The following is a 17,013-nucleotide window of genomic DNA, read 5'->3' as shown; positions in this document are numbered from 1 at the left end:
GCTGCTTTTTCCCTGATCCAGTTTGAATTTTATGTCTCTAATTTTTGTGTCTGAATTTCACCCAAAAATCTGCAGATTTTCAGACTGCACTTGAGTCTTTGGATCAGTATTTGACTTATTGAATAATGCAATTATGACATTTGATTGTTTAAATGTTGGACACTCCAAATCTCAATTTGTGTAAAAATATTCTAGTTAAATGTAATCACATGCTATGGATTCAGTGGTATTTGAATATCAATATGATGTATTTATTATTTGTTAAATGTCACAATTATGTATCCAGTTGACTATAAGATTCAATTACTGCTATTATTTGATTCAACATATACAGCATAAAAGCCTTCCACTTAGCACTTATTGTATTCGTATTAGCCTGTTGCACTTATTGTATTCCTATTAGTTTGTTTCTGCACTTATTGTATTCCTATTAGTTTGTTGCACTTATTGTATTCGTATTAGTCTGTTGCACTTATTGTATTCGTATTAGTTTGTTTCTGTACTTTTGCTCTGGTTTTTATGCTTTTAGATGCTTGTTTAAGAAAGGAGATGCACTTATGACTTCTGGTGACTAGTAGTTCTCTTGAATACCTATGTTGAATACACTTCCTGTAAGTCGCTTTGGATAAAAGCGTCTGCTAAATGACTAATGTAATGTAATGTAATAATAAAATGTGTTTTTTCAACCTATTGACGCCCTTCCAATGTTTTATTTTGTACAAACGAATCTTTCAACCATTATTCCAGGTGAATCCTTAATATTTTAAGATATGTTGTCTTAATAAATTCCTGTTATTGTACTGATGAACATACACTATAATGCCTTTAAACATGTTAAAATTAAACTTCATAATGGCATCAGCAGATGGCAGCATTGTACTAAGTACATTCAAGACACGACCTGGATTGCCATCACTGAAGTTGCAACAGAATCGGTATGACTCAGTCCATGCATCTTTAATGATGTGCAAAAGGGACAGAAAATGTGTATTATTATTACTTTACTTTTACATAAGCACTTGTTATTTTAAATGAAATATATTCAACATTACATATATATATATATTTGTGCCCACTGCCATCAGACTGTATAACAACAGCGGAGACCACAGTCTGTCAACATGCTGACCAGCCCCCCCCATGTGGATATACTGTACATTTTTATTCCTGTTCTATCTTTATTTTGTTGTATAGTATGTGTATTTATTGTCTGTGTAGTTGTATAGTATGTGTATTTATTGTGTATTTATTGTCTGTGTAGTTGTATAGTATGTGTATTTATTGTCTGTGTAGTTGTATAGTATGTGTATTTATTGTCTGTGTAGTTGTATAGTATGTGTATTTATTGTCTGTGTAGTTGTATAGTATGTGTGTATGTGTAGTTGTATAGTATGTGTATGTCTGTGTAGTTGTATAGTATGTGTATTTATTGTCTGTGTAGTTGTATAGTATGTGTATTTATTGTCTGTGTCTGTGTAGTTGTATAGTATGTGTATTTATTGTCTGTGTAGTTGTATAGTATGTGTATTTATTGTCTGTGTAGTTGTATAGTATGTGTATTTATTGTCTGTGTAGTTGTATAGTATGTGTATTTATTGTCTGTGTAGTTGTATAGTATGTGTATTTATTGTCTGTGTCTGTGTAGTTGAGCTGCTGCAACACTTGAATTTCCCCCATGGGGATCAATAAAGGAATATAATAATAATATATATATTTTTATTTTTGTGTATTTTATTTTGGGGTTTTAACCAAGTGTGTAAAACATGTGACTCATTTTGGTTATTTATTCAGGTTATTTATTTATTTTATTATTTTTTTTTTTATTTCCGCCTGTCTGTCAAAGTGTGCTGTCAAAACGCGGGCTCGCGCTTTATGCTCGTGCTCGCTCCGTCATTCAGGAAGTCTCCCCACACACACACACACACACACCAACCAACTGACACCAACTGACAGCACTTCGCAAAGTCACACCAACGTCTCCAGTCGGACTAAAAATGTTCCTGAAGTGAAAACACAACAAAAATAAAATAAACAAAAAAAGGTGAGCTTTTATTTTTTTATTTGTTTTATTTCTCCCTTGTTGTGTTGCTGTCACTGTTTGTTGCCCCCCCTCCTCCTCCTCCACCTCCTCCTCCTCCTCCTCCGCCGCCGCCGCCGCTCTCTTAACTGCAATGACACTTCCTCTCGTCTCAACGGCTGAGCTACACCAGCTAACCGTCAACGGACGTACGTTACTCGCACTTGAAAATGACAACCGTCGCGTCGCGTTGCTTTCGACGTTGTTTTGTTTCCAAACGGCGCTCCGCTCAGAACGGGGGTGAGTAACGGCTCTCTCTCTCTATAAGTGCGTAGGGTTTTTTTTTAGCCGTTTATTTTCAAAAAAAAAAAAAAAAGTGTCTTGTTTGTTGATTGGTGCGTTTGTGCACCTGCTTAAAAAAATCGGATATTTACATTGTGTGAACTTCCATTGATTGTGAGTGAGAATTTTTTTTTTTACTATCAACGTAGCGTCCACTACACGGGACCCGAACCACATTTTGGACCCCCCCATTTATTTATTTATTTATTTTACTACCACGCTCTGCACATTTGTATTGTGATTCATGTCTATTCATTCACAATAGCACGTCAATGCATTTTTTTCCCTCCTTATTCTTTATTAATTCTTTTTTTTTAAAAGGTCCGTGAAGGCTACACGAGGTCATTTACCTGCGTTCAATGAAAGGCAGGCTGAGCACTAAAACCCAAGCTGATGATGTCATCTCTTGTGCGTGTGCGTGCATGTGTGTGTGCGTGTGCGTGCATGTGTGTGCAGCAGACCTGTGTTTCACTGCTTAAAGCACAGATCACCAGGATGTAACCTTCATATTATGACACTGCACCTGTGTGTCATTCAAATCCATTAACAGTGTGGATTCACTCTGAGGTGCAAAATCTCATTTCACACATGTTGTTTTGTTTTTTCTTTGCAGAGTTGATTCACTTGTCTTGCAATCAGAGTGAGTTAGAAAGACAGATAATTCAATTTTCTTTCTTTCTTTTCTTTCCTGTCACCATTCAAGAGTTTCAGGGCCCTCGCTTCTGTTTTTTTTGCTCGCTCTTCATTCAGAGTGCACGGCGCTGTTGTGCAAGTCCTCTCCTTTTTTTTGTTCACAGCACCCAAATCTAGGAGGTTCATTTGCAACCTATTGACCAAGAAACCGAGAGAAGGAACAGAAAAAGACTCACTTCCTTGTTAGCGATGGTATCTGGGGCAGTTTAGCGTGTGATTTTCTTTTTTCTTTTGACTTTGACTCGGCCATTTACAGGTGAATGTTTTACCCACCCGAGATGTTGGACTGATACGGAACGGGTGTTTGTGTCGATTAAAGCACAGGTTAAGAAGTTTCTCGTACAGCTGGACCCGGGAGAGGTCGGCCACATCTGGTTGCATAAAATCTTTTTATAGTGCATGTTGGGGAAACGTGAGACAAAAGCTAAAGATGCAAGAAATCGAAGAGACTTAATCAATGGATTATAGTGTTTTTGATGAATTATCATGCGCTTTAATTTGGCCTTTGTTAAACACTGGTACAGGTCTCCATTATGCTAACAGTCATGTCTTTTTATAGAGCTGTGTGAGCGATTATTTAGACGTTAGCCAGGGGTCCTCTCATGAATTTGCACAAATCTCTTTGAGCACCAGTGTGTACGCCGATGGATGCACTGGGAAAGGACACATCGGCTGCTGTTGACAATTGGCTGATGTGGCTGTCAGAAGGTGGAGGTGGGTGGGGGTGGTGGTGTGAGCCAGACATGCTCACACTGAGGCCATGTTCACACTAAAGGCAGGTGCTCATTTGATTTGCACGTGACCGGTTTAAATCAGGTTCAAGATTAGGCTTAAGTCAAATTTCCACGGTTGACAGCGTGCTATGTGAAGAATTTTGTCATATAAAAAATGATTTATATGTACAAGGCTGATTGTGTCATCAGCATTTGATACCTACGTTTGTTTCATCACTGATTCTCCATGCTCACTTACAGTAGGCCTACATTGCATTTTAATATCTAAACATGCGGTAACGTTCTCATATCCTTACCCCAAAATTTATCTTCCAATTGTTTTCGTGAGGCTTGAACGTACAAGTGCTCCAAGTGGAATTCCCCAACCTCTCTCAACTGCACGAACTTGTCATGAAGTGCTAGTTTCAACCGGATGAATGTAACTTATGCGTGAGAAGACGCTTGTGTTTTTGAGATTGCAACATTAGCATAATCAACACCGTAAAATTGCCATAAAAGGTTAGCATTTCTGTGCTGTTTTTGGACAAATATCGTTGACAAAAATGTTGCTAAAAACAAAAAAGACTTTCATACTGTGGAGCTTCTAAGCTACATGTATATATGCATGAAATCCGCTTGAGTCTTCGTATAAGACAAGTCATAAAATCTTTCCAAAAACAAATTAAACTCACCAAGCTGCCCGCCCGCAAAGCAGCGGTTTAATGGTGATGATGTTATCAGCACTTTGTGTGAACTGGTAGTTTCGTTAGTGGCCCAACCGGCGGGGTGGCCTGTTGATAGTTGTGAGTGAGGAGTCAGCAGGAGGTAACTGGCAATATGTAATATATAGATATATATATATATCTATATATATATATATATATATATATATATATGAGAGAGTGTGAGTCACCGCAACCACTAGAGGTCCTTGAGAATGCTTTCATTATTTGCCATGCAATATATTATGCAGTTTGCTGCACCAGAATGCGAGATTATCTGTGGACAGACACAGTCACATGATCCTCTTGGCGGAGATATTTATAAAAAATTGATCAAATTGCCTTTTGTTTTTTAAATTGATACTAAATCACCAAAAATATTATAATAATGGATTTCCATTTTTATTTTACTCAATTTTTTCAGTGCGACAGAGAGTTGGCGTCTTTATCGTTGCAGCCATCATTCTAGAAGAAAATTGTCTGAAAGACAACAGTCTTTTCGGATTTAGCACAATTAAGATGTACCATTTCTTTGGTGCGTGTAAATGCTGGCTTATCGTGACTGGAAGGCCAAAATGAAGGAGAAAAAAAGGCACTGGTGCTGGGAGGTTTAAACCCCTGGCAGCAGGTGTAATACAAGCATTGCTCTGGAAAGGGGTTTGGATCATCTTGGTGTAGGTAAAGTTTAAAATATGAAGCAGAACGGGAGGTGTGTGCCTCTCTGCTCAGTAGGTCTGTTATACAGTAGATACAGTACGTTTACACCAGCATTTATGGCAGCAATAAAGCACCAAATCTATGCAATCTGAACAGTGATCTGTGGATTTGTTCACGGAGTCAGTAAATCAATGAAAAGACTTCAAATTGAATAGCAAGAAGGCCAGCCAGCGTCGTCTAGAACAGTGCAAAGGACACCCCCAAATGTAGTGACCAGATTCAAATCAACATGGTGGCAAGTAACAAATATGCTGCAGAGTACCTTAGAAATACGGCAACACGGCATTAGAGTACAATAGAAAGACTCCACGTCTTTCTATTGTACTCTAACGCCGTGTTCACACCGGACGCAAAGCACCATGATTTCGAAAGAAAGGCACCCATGTAAACCAGTTAGGGTGTTCACACAGGATGTGGCTACCAGTTTGCCATCTTCAGTGATAGTTTTGGCTTCTGGTCTATTTACTCTCCGGGGCCACAAGCATTACTGGCAAGAAAACCAATTGATAATCCACAAAAAAACCATAAATGATATATATGATATATATATGATAATATATATATATATACAGTACCAGTCAAAAGTTTGGACACACCTTCTCATTCAACTACTTTGAAGAATCTAAAATATAAAACATATTCTGGTTTGTTGAGCATTTGTTTGTTTACCACATAATTCCATATGTGTTCCTTCATAGTTTGGATGTCTTCAATATTAATCTACAATGTAGATAAAAAAAAAAAAAAAAACTATTGAATGAGAAGGCGTGTCCAAACTTTTGACTGGTACTGTATATATGATATAAATTATCTCATTCTGATAAATGAGTCATCCCACACTTTTGACTTCCCTGTCCTAGTGTCACTTCTATCTATGATCGTGGTTTTTCATGTTTTTACTCCACGTATTTGTCAGTTGTGTCAGAACAGAGAGCAAGCGCGACGAACACACACACACACACACAAGCAGACGGATAGACAGAGATTAGATCTATGTAGAACAGCAGAGCAGCAGAATGACACGTTGCTTCCACATCAAGTGTAAACCCGGCGTAAGTTGGTTCTGTTGCTGAGCCTGACCTCTGACCCCGATCACTGAACATGTCCTCATGGGAGCTATACATTATTACATTCATTTAACAACTCTGCTCTTTAATCACAAACATGTCTTGTCTTGTGCCTGTCCATGTGTCTTTTGTGTGCACTAAAGGCTACAGCAGTCATTATCTGTAAAACATGCGACAGTAGTTACATTGTTGGTGTGACCTCTGTGTGCCTGTTTTAGCGTCTGCTTCACAGCTCTTCTAATGTGCTGCAGCGCCCCTAATGCAATCTCCTGTCAGTCTCAGATGAATCCTGACTTGTCTAATTTAAGAACTACCAGAAGGCGTACGGTCAGGCTGTTTGGTCTGACAGAACCTGGGCCTATTTTAATTGGCACTAAAAGCGGTGCTTCGGTCAGCCTCCTCTGTCCCTGCAATGACTAAATAAGTGATGTCTTACCAGAGCCTGTGACTCCTCCTTCCTCCCCCTCTTCCTTGTCGGGTCATGTGGATGTCAGAGTTAACAAGTTTACCTGCTCTGCTGTCGAGGAACCGCGACAGGCCCACCGGTTGGCTTATACACGGCTTTCTAGCCGCTCTGTAATGAGTTTACTAGCTGTGTGCTAGGTCGGCGCTTCATATCTGCGAGACAGCCATTATCATGTTTTTTCCGAAAGTTGAAACCCTTGATGCCAGTGGAGGAAATCTTGCCAGGTTTTGTTTTTGTATCTGGGGCGACTTGTTGAAAAGCGACAGAGGAAAAAAGCGTACATTCATCATCCCCGCTGACTAATCCATCCCAGCATCTTCCACAGCTCCCGGCTGAAAGCGATGAACTTTTTCCTCATCTTCCACGTGATAGAAGTCTGACTTTTTGGAAAAATACATCAGAGAATTGTCAGTTTAGCCTGTGCGACGGCGATTTGGTGGTTTATGCCACGGTAGCAGAGTGCATCAAATATTAAAGCGCTGCTGTCAGGCTTAATGTTTCTGCAGTGATCTGGTTTAGCATGTCTAATATAGGAATGCTGTCTCAGATGACAAGGAGAATTATGCCCCCACCTCTCCTCTACTAGCAGATGTGTTAATGTGTACGGCTTTTAATGATGATTTCAAAAGACGGCACAGCTCTGCAACGCTGAAAGATCAGGGTCTTGTGAGGCCAGCAAGAGAGAGAACCAGTCCAGATATTTGGCAACAGGATTAATCTGCCGTAGCAGTAGTTAAATATATTTCTCAATCATGAGGACTTGTCCATGTTCACAGCGGGAGCATCCATCAACCTTCTTCTGGCAGTGTTTGTACCCAAGACGGACTCAACCGTCCATCTTTGCAATTTTAATTGAATGTGTTAAAGTTCCTCGGCAAAATGTGTTTTATTTATGATCCATCCGAGGGCCACAAAAGACCGAGTCATAATCAGAAACCCCTTACATCTGCATTTACATTCTGGAATTGACGGAAACTGTTTTTGCACCACTGAACACGATAGGTTATCAGTGGGGGGGGATGTGAAATGGATCTAGTCATGGCCCAGCAGCTGGTGGAGACCTGAGTCATGGCCTTCAGTCTACTGAAAGCTGTCTGGAAGAGGAGGAAGTCACGGCCCAACAGATGCCTCATCAACAAATGGCCTCCCTTGTGACTGAGCCACTTCGGCTGTTCACTCAAAATTGTCTTTTGTCTGACCAACCACTAGGATCCAGCTGTCATCCACAGGAGTATTCCCCCAATGAAAATGGGGGGGAAACTGGAGCGTCTGGAGGCGCATGCCATCCTTTATTCACCTGGCAGATCGAATCTTCTTCCTGTTTTCACGCCTTTCATACGCTGTCTGCTAGTGTGACATCTGGCTTAACTTTCTTTACCGCACGCAATACAGATATGTTATATGCCAAAAAAAATGCAGAACAGATTGGTAGTAAAAAATGCGTCACTCTATCTTGCTCATTAAATGGACCGTTCTTCCTCTCATTGTTTTCTTCCTCAAGCGTACTGAGCCCTCTGTCATAAGAGAGGCATTTTGGCAAGTCAGCCCTCACTGGGTGTGGGAGGTTAGCATGAGCGACTTGATTACAGCCCTTCATCAGAAGCGCGGCCTCCAATCCTCTGGCGAGGTTGCAGCTGTGACCATGAGTTTGCCACTCCGTCCCTCCTCCCCCATCCTCTCCCTCTTTTTCAACCCCCATTATGTCCGGCTACATCTGTCTCCAGCGCTCCTGTGGAATCTGCGAGCCTCTTTCTGCTCCTCCATGACTAGGCCAAGTGCTGGGGAATGAAGAGCAGCACCACCACCACCATCATCATCATCATCATCATCATCACCCAAAGAGACATCACCGGTGCTGATGGCTGCCATGCCTTATCTCTTCCCACCACCACCACCACCACTCGTCCTCGGTCTGGAGCTTAATTTAGCCCAGCGGAAAGAAGGAAAAGGGCTCGGGAGTATTTTTAGAGCTACACGGTTCACTGTAATAGGGGGTCTTTTTAAAAAATGTAAAGTGTCATGTCATGGGCCTACAATGTGCGTCCGTTCTGCTGACTCTCCTCCGCATGCAGCCGGCTGGGAAAACTCTGTTATGTGCGCTGCTAGCTTAACAGAGTTGGGGCATGTCAGCAAGGCTTAGGATGCATGATTGTGATGGACACATTTGCTTATGTGAGTGGGGGTGAGGTAATACACTGCACCACACTGGTCTATTTTGAGAGCTTCCTTTGCCTGCCCAAAGCGCTTCTGTGTCTCACAGTTCTACATCATTTCTGCTCGACGCCTTTTTTAGAACGCGTTTCAGAACCCGCCTTTCATTTCTTTCTTTTTTTTTTAAATTTAAGTGTCATTACGCATTTCACCGTTGTGTTAGTTGAGCTCTTTCATGGCAGCACAGTGTTGCCAAAATTGGTTTTATTTAATGACTGTTGACAGGCTTTCAGTCCGTAGCATTACCAAACGACGCAGGGCTTGTAAGGGTGATGTCGCCTGGCAAGATTGCACGGAACCTTTTTTTTTTTGTTTGTTTTTCGGTCCGGCTGCCACAGAAACCTGAACGTAAATGCCTGATAACTCCTCATCTGTCGGGCTCCCAATGAGTATGAGCCAACCCCCCCCCATCTCCCTCCATCAGTCCCAAGAGAAAGTAGGCCTCTGCCCAAGCTCCATGCAGCCCTAATGCTGTGACTGGACCGCCTCCATTGGGTCAAGTGGAGATTTGCCTCTGATGAATCTGGGGGAGATTGTGTCGCGCTCTCGCCAGCCAGCAGTGATTCCGGCTAAATGTGACTTAATTTTTTGGGTATTTTTTAGTTAAGTCTGTGGCTTGGCCTGGCTCGATATGTTTAACGCAGGATTCCCCACCAATAATTTTATAGTTCAAGGCTAACAAATTATGTTAAACAATTGGACAACGTGGCTTTTTTTCTTGTATTCTAGCCTCCTCCCATAGTTGCTTCCATTATGTCTGTGACTGAGCTTTTAGCCAACCCCTGATTGGTCTTTAATGGATGTGAAATATGTTTTCATATTGCATAAAAGAACATAGGAGTTTCTCATGAGGAAAAATCCGGTCGACAAAGCAGCTACTCCTGCCACTCTTTTCTTGCTCAACAGTCCGTGCTAGGACAGCTTTGTACGCCTTTTTGTGAACCCGGGGAGCCTGAGGTCGGACCGAACAATCGTCCAATTAAACCTTATCTCGGAGGAAAAGTCTGCCAGTCGGCCCGCCCCGCTACTTCCCCTCACTCATTCTTGCTCTCGTTTCCCTCTCATCATCCACAAACACAAACGAACCAGATGTGCAGCGCTGCCAAGCCAGGAGGCCTCAAACCCGGGGATAATTGCAGGGATGATATCGTCCCAGAGGGCAGTGGAGGAAGCGGTTAAATCATCAGGCTGTGAGAGTATCACAGACCGCCCCTTTTCCTGGCTTTTCATAGACGGCGGCCTTTCGTGACCCGCGTCCAGCTATTGTTTCCTGGTGTGACACGAGGGGGGGGGATGTCCAGGATGTCCGATAGGAAACAAGCCTGTTGTTCATTCTCAACCAACTCCACAGTGAAGGAGCAGGAAGCAGAACCATATTACTGTCCGATTAGAGGTCAAAGTTCAAGTTGCTGTTTTCACCAATAATCACAGGCTGGATTTTTATTGCTAAACACACGGCGTAATTAAGCAGCCGTTCATTGACTAGCTTCTAAACTGTTGATTGCGTCTTAGTCCGGAGGGACATCGTGAGTTTTCAGTTTCAGTCGTATCAGAAAAATCACACGCTCTCTCTCTCACTCTGATTTATTGTTCTATGTGTTTATAAATAAAGGGTTCCCATTATTTTATAAGCGATTTTTAAAAAGATTTACCCAATTTAATAATTGATTGGCAAAGCGCAGGACCGTCCAAGACTAATGGGCCGTGTCCCGGTGAGATCAGACTTCACAGATAAAGCGGAGGATGTCGTGATCGTGAACTTTTACTGGAAGGAGCGTGTGACTGCTCTCCAAACACAATTCCATTTCCCAAAGAGACGGGGTGTGAGAGGTCGTAGAAGTTAATAGATCCCATCAGGAACAGCTGGCCCGAAGCAAACAGTGAATGTTTGAAATGAAAGGGAAAAACAGCAGAAATAGATTAAGAAGAACAGGCAGCAGAGTGATCTAGCTGTTGGACTGACACTGTCCTCAGAGTGAGAAACTGAACCCCTCAGCCAGTAAACAAATGAATAAAAACAACAAGCTATGCCACTGTAGGCTTTCAGAACAATTTTTCACAATCAGCATTATTGGCCAAGTGGCCAATACAAGGATTTTGGCTCAGTTTTTTTTTTTTTTTTTTTTTTTGCATCTCTCACATTGTACTTGTACAGAAATAGAAATAATGGAAAAGGTACAACAAAGCTGGACAGATAAAAGATAGGTAAAGAATAAGCAGGACTGTAGTGAAGAATAAGCAGGACTGTAGTGAAATATAAGTGTGTGTGTATATATATATATATATATATAAAACGCACCAATGCCCAGCAATTAAATAAGTGTTCTATAAGTTGTAAACAAAACAAATAGTGCAAATAGATAAATACTGAATGTATATACATGGACTGGATGATTATGTAGAGTTAAAAATGTCTAGATTCTGTATACAGTGTGTAGGATTTATACTGACAGTGACAGATTTTGCATCAATACCTTGGTGTTTGCGGGTTATTGACATTGTCTGACTGCTAAGTGTTCATCAGAGTGACGGCCTGTAGGAGGAAACTGTTAATGTCTCTGGTTGTTTTGGCGTTTCCATGGTTTCTGTGACACTGTCTGGACGACAGTAATCGTTATTTGCAGCCCTGTTGAAGATTTGAAGTCTTTTTTTGACTGAAGATTCTCAGCTCAAACAATCAGACACTCATAAAGACATTTGACTGGTTGTCCCTGTACAGTAAGGGGGATTCTTTATTTGACATAGTGCAAACGGTTGTTTAACAAAACTCATCAATACTTCAGTGCCTGGGGCTTCAAAGACTCAACGCTTTAGCTTCAGTTGGCATATCGAGGCGCATTGATTCTTTTTATGTAATTGGCCTGATCATTCTAGATATGTATCTCTTGCACACACACACACAAACACATCATTTTAGTTTAGTGACTTGTATTAAAACCTATTACTGTTACCTTTTTTAAGTAATCTGTGTGGGTAAAAGATATTTTATTTACATTCCCTTTTTTAATGTGTGTGTGTGTAAAAGAGGCTTGGATGAACCAGTACAGATCTAAAAGAGAAATGGGGGGAGGCTAAGTTCTGAGCCTGAATTAATTCCCAAACTAATTGCGGGCAGACTTTACAGGGGATAAAAAGCTGAAATGCTAAGTCCTAAAACCCACGGGCCCTCTCCCACTCTGTGTAAACCTCAGCGATGATGTACATAATTTATACTGTCAGTGTATATTTGAAAAAGAAGAGAGGCAAAACGCAAGGGAAATGACTCAGTGGCCTAGATGCATGTTTCCTTTTTGGGGTTTCCTCTGCTAAATTTCCTCTCTTTCTCTTTCATTTTTGTAGCTGATCGTTCTCTCTCTTTTTCCTTTCAAAAGGCAGAGGAGGGGAATCGGGTTGTAGGTCAGTTTGCTCCGGCTTCTCTTGCTTTGTCGCATCCATTGAGGTGCGACGGCTAAATGAGTCTTGCTTCTCAAGCAACCCTGTCCCATACAATTATACTGATCTCTCTTTAGTAAAAAAAACAACAACAACAACAACACATAATGGTTTGGTTTAAAATGACAACAAAATTGAAACAAAAAAATAAAGCAACCAAAGTATTTGAATTTTTGGCAACAAAACCACTTAGTTGTTTGGCAGCAAAACTGAGACTTTGATATGTTTTGGCAACAAAAGTACTTTGTTGACACGGGACACAAACTGTGGTCTCCTGGGTGAAAGTCCTGTGTCTTTTGACCCATCCACGACCCCGATCTCCTCCCGACACATACTGAAACAGACTCATTTGATACTTATTTGTGATGCGTCCAAAGCAAATGTAATCCACCACAGAATATGTTTCCTTCCAAACGTAATTCAAAACACGGTTTCGTTGAATGGGAGCGTAATTTTCAGGAAACGGGGCCGTCCCAAGTGCCACGATGATCAATCAAATCAGAATAAACAAGGCGGAGTTTGAGGCGTTTCACTGGAACCACTTGAAGACGTTGACACTAAATACCCACAATCCCCCATCCCGTTTCATTTGACTTCTTCTCTCCACTCTCAACTGAAAAAGCCACCGCCCCCCTCAGAAAAAAATGTCTCCCTGTGATACACTAGCGGTTGCAGGATGTTTTTATCGAGTCTATTATGGAGCTGACAGCTGTGGGAGTCCTCGCCATAAGAGTCCCCGGCCAATGATTGCATGACATCATCGTTTTTTTTTCCCCTCCAAGAAAACGGCCTTCAAGAAAGTCAGCGAGGACTTCTAATCCAACCGGCGTAGGCGTCTTACATGGAATCCATTCACACCGCGCTGAGAGATTTAGAGTAGACCCCCGCGACCGTTGCTTTGGCCTTTTGTATTGCTCTGAATTTCGGCAAACCTTGCTCGGCAGATTAAGGAAAGAAGACCGCGGAAAAAAAGATTTAGATACTTCCTCAAGGGAAGGGGTTTAAATCTTTTTTTTTTTTTTTTTTTTTTCACTCTGTGGGACCAGGTCACAGAATGAGGAAGAACCTGGTCATGACACTGGAGCACCACTCACTCTCCAGCTAATGGCCGCTCAGCCCCCGTATTAATTTGAGTCTGTATATTTTCATTATGAAAAGAAAAACAAACTCTGCACGTTCTTATAAATTCTCTTTTGCGCTGCTTTCACTACGCACCATGCACCTCTTATTAATCTCTCTGCTGCTCTTGATTGGAAAATCCTGTTGGGCTTTAGAGAAGCACTTCGCCTCCCTATGTACACATGCAAACACACACACACACACACACACACACACACACACACTGAAACTAGATCAGCTGGTGTGTACTTCCACGTGGAGAAGCCCCTCTTGTCTGCTGCACACTGCTGATTAAATGACCATAGCACTTTGTGTAATGATTACATGCGTTCAATGTGTGTGGCTGCGTCTACACGATCAAGGCCAATGTGTGTTTGCACATTTTCACTCATACACTCTCAACTCTCGGGTACTCTCATGCATTTTTGCACGGCCCTATGGGAAAGCATGATGGGGGGGGGCTACGAACAGCAGGATGACTCACTAGCCGGTGCTGGCTTTTGACCGCCGGCACTTGTAACTGCGGTGTCACAGGGACACAGCTAGGACTCTCTCAGCACGGGTGTCCTCTTAAGACCCACATGCAGATGTTCATGACAGAATTGTTGATGATGGGGGGGGTTAAAAGCCGCAGCCCTGACACAGTGGGAGCAAATCATAGTTCATTTATATCGGCTGTGATGTGGCCTTGATGTCAAACAGCCCCAGACTGATCGCTCTCACTGCTATGCTATCTGGCATCCCACCATTTATGACCTCATGTGCGTGTACACCAGTCCTAATATAGTTGCGCAAAATGTTTGTCCTCGATCATCGTGTGCACATGTGCTTTAGTGAACTTGCACATGGTGGATTTTTTATTTGTTTTGAGGGACGTGTTTGATTCCACAGCAATCATGTGTTTGGGTTTGCAGCTGAACAGTATTTTTGCAAGCCACAAAAAAAAAAATCAATACAGCCGGGAATTGATAGTGTCACAAACAGGCCCGGGGTTATTGCCTAGTCGATATATATATATATATATATATATATATATATATACGGGCCCATCTCGTCACCCCAGCTGAGCCTGGCTGGATGTGGCCAATGGCAGTGACCGTTACACACACATTGATGAAAACACCAGCACTTATCGAATGGTCTGTCTTTGACATTAACACCAGTTTAGCACCAGCAGCAGGCCTACGTGTTACCCCGGGGTCAATAGAAACCCAAAGGCCAAGACCTCAGCGACCAGACCTAATTGACATTTACCTTTTTTAATTGTTGTCTTCCTCTTCTCTTTCCTTTTTTTTTCAGTGAATTAACAACAGGGATATAATTTGATTATGCTACAGTACCAGTCAAAAGTTTGGACACACCTTCTCATTCAACTACTTTGAAGAATCTAAAATATAAAACATATTCTGGTTTGTTGAGCATTTGTTTGTTTACCACATAATTCCATATGTGTTCCTTCATAGTTTGGATGTCTTCAATATTAATCTACAATGTAGAAAAAAATAAAAATAAAGAAAAAACATTGAATGAGAAGGTGTGTCCAAACTTTTGACTGGTACTGTACATGGAAGCTACTTTATTAAAAATGCATTATCCACAGCAGCATAAACTTGTAGGACATCTTAAATAAGTCCCCTAGTGTTAAATATTGTCATTTTTGTTACTTAACCAATCTCCTCATGCATATTAACCCCAACCTTAGATCTAACTAAGTCTACATATACTTTTTCCTTTTTTGTATGTAATTAAAGAACTGTAAGCTCAACAGTTTTTTACGTAAGGGTTGATTTAAGTGCTAATAGATAGAAAGAGGTAATCACTGCCTTTTTTATTTCTTCAGTCCGTTAGAATGCTATCTATCTATCAATCCGCTTCTGTAACCAAGCCTCTCTATATTAGTCATATCCTCCTTCTTGGGTAAAAAAATAAATAAAATCCCACCATACTATTTCCCCTAATGTGCCTTTCACACACCCAAACTGGCAGAAAGACTACCGGCGTGGAATAAATCAAGGTACCAGTTTTGTCATATATATCCTGCGAACTTGACGATAACATTTTTTTATTTTTTATTTTTTAAATCCTTGTAACACCTTTTTATTTAGACTCAATTCCCCTTAAAATCATGCTCCAGCTGAGACTAATTTGCTTTGTTCATGTCACTGTGCTATTTTTGAATTATGCCGTTATGGTGTAAGCATGCAAGAGAAGGGGAAATGTCCCAGTGGGAGAAGAGATGAAAAGTGGAATAATTATGTGTTGTTTTATTTTTAGATTTTAGTTTTTTTTGTCTTTGTTTTCCCAGTAGTATTCTTGTATCATTAAAACTGCAATGCCTGAAGTTTAACTTTTGTCCCTTACCATTATGCACATTATGCATTTTCACTTTCTGTAGTCTCTCTGTGGAAGCAACCATTGATATAAAAAGTTCAAATGACCGCTTAACCATGTGAAGAAAAGCTAAATAGAGTTTTTAGCCTCTGTTTAGCATTGAAATGGAAGTGTGCACATTACTAGTGCAAATATATAACTAACACTATGACAAGTACTGTACATACCCAATGGACTATTGAGACTTTGTACATTTTTCTATTCAAACAAAGCTGAGCTCATGTTGACAGATTCTCTGTTGAACCCAGTGACCCCGGGGTCAGCGTTATGGACTAAATTTGTCTCGTGTGTGGGTGTGGGTCGACGCGTTACAGATCACACCTTGTGTTAACCCTCTGCTGACTGGTCTGCAGTCACCCAGTCCTCTCGTTAACTCCTGACATGGGCTCGTTAACCAGCGCGACCACCACCTGAAATGTTCGATAGTTTTGAAGACGAGGGTTGTGCTTTTTCTGGTCATGTGTCGTGACTTTGGATCTCCAACTTCTTGATAAAACCTCAATTTCTTTCTAAAATACTGCAGATGGAATTTTGGATATTATGAGCTGTAGGTGACGTTTGATGTTGGTGGCTTTTAATTGCAATGGGAAGTAAGCTTAAGTACCGAGAAACAATTGGTGTTTTTCCTCGAAGCGTCCTGCTTGGTTACTAAAGCCAAAGCGTCCATGCTTTACGCTCGAATTTCATTTTTTAGTCTCATTTGGCAGGAATTGAACTAAGGCTGGTATGACCGGCGCAAATTGCGATGAAATTCTGCTTTGCTTCGGGGCTGTAACGATCCGTTTCTATAGAGGCAACGATTATAATTGATTTAAAAACCTTTTTCTCTGACCTTGTTCAATTATTCCTCATGATCACGGCAATATCAATACAACATTAATGCACAATTATCTCGTACAGAAACTGCTTTGTAGCTGCTGCTTTGTTCACTACGGCTGATGTGTCTTTACTCTCCTCTGTGTTGTTATGTTCTGCAGATATGTATTTCAGTCTACTTGATAGAACTTTGTTACAGGAGACATTTTGACGTGTCATAGTAGGAAACTCACAGGTGAAACTAATAACCCTAATGATGACTGTCTTCCATTAAGTGTTTCTGTCTGTGAGCCAGCATGCATAATGA

At 41.2% G+C, this 17,013-nt stretch overlaps 1 protein-coding gene across 2 annotated transcripts in view; it reads left to right on the top strand.

Moving 5' to 3' along the window:
* The first annotated feature begins 1,918 nt into the window (after positions 1-1,918).
* taok3a (TAO kinase 3a) overlaps positions 1,919-17,013 on the top strand; it is a 67,428-nt gene continuing 52,333 nt past the window's right edge. The window contains exon 1 of one of the 2 annotated variants that reach the window (XM_054610359.1): positions 1,919-2,041. The gene's annotated coding sequence lies outside the window, so the exon portion shown is untranslated. Of the gene's footprint in view, positions 2,042-2,192; positions 2,318-17,013 lie in introns of those variants that run through there. The other variant, XM_054610358.1, reaches the window with a different exon arrangement.

This window comes from Anoplopoma fimbria, chromosome 13 (assembly GCF_027596085.1).
Source record: "Anoplopoma fimbria isolate UVic2021 breed Golden Eagle Sablefish chromosome 13, Afim_UVic_2022, whole genome shotgun sequence".
NCBI lineage: Eukaryota > Metazoa > Chordata > Actinopteri > Perciformes > Anoplopomatidae > Anoplopoma > Anoplopoma fimbria.
Note: the sequence above shows the minus strand (reverse complement) of the source record. Positions and strands in the feature narration are given on the sequence as shown.